Genomic DNA, 628 nt, shown 5'->3' with positions numbered 1-628 from the left:
ATGGGGTTTCACTATGTTGACCAGGCTGGTCTTGAACTCCTGACCTCAGGTGATTCACCTGCCGCAGCCTCCCAAAATACTGGGATTACAAGCGTGAGCCATGGCATCCAGCTAAGCATCCTCTTTCTAAGTCACTCACCCACGAATATGAATTCTTTGCCCAGATTGCTTTGCTCCATTGTAGCTGATTTCAGCCCAGTTGTAAGCCTGGAGCACCTGGAGAAAACACAGCCAGGTGGGATCTCAAAAGTGGAGAGGGTGCGAAGGGAGCAAAAGAAAGAGAAGGGGTGCAGAAAGGGAGGGACACAGATTCCAAAGATATACCTGGCCGGTCTGAAGTTTGCCTCCTCCAGGAAGGGAAGGCAGCATTCTCCTGGTGCTCTCTCACTCTCCCCCGTGTACTGCGCACATCTCCTTCCCAGACTCAGCCCAGTTGCCACCAAAAGCAAGCCAGAAAGGAAAGGAAAGAAATAAGCCTCTGGCTGGAGGACAGAGCAAAACTCCGTCACAAAAAAGAAAGAAAGAGAGAAAGAGGGAAAAAGAGAAGGGAAGGGGAGGGGAGGGGAGGGAAGGGGAGAGAGAGAAAGAGAAATAGGGAAGGGAAGGGAGGAGAGAACAGGGGAGGGGA

This window comes from Colobus angolensis, unplaced genomic scaffold (genome assembly GCF_000951035.1).
Source record: "Colobus angolensis palliatus isolate OR3802 unplaced genomic scaffold, Cang.pa_1.0 Scaffold21, whole genome shotgun sequence".
NCBI classification, from domain to species: Eukaryota; Metazoa; Chordata; class Mammalia; order Primates; family Cercopithecidae; genus Colobus; species Colobus angolensis.
Note: the sequence above shows the minus strand (reverse complement) of the source record.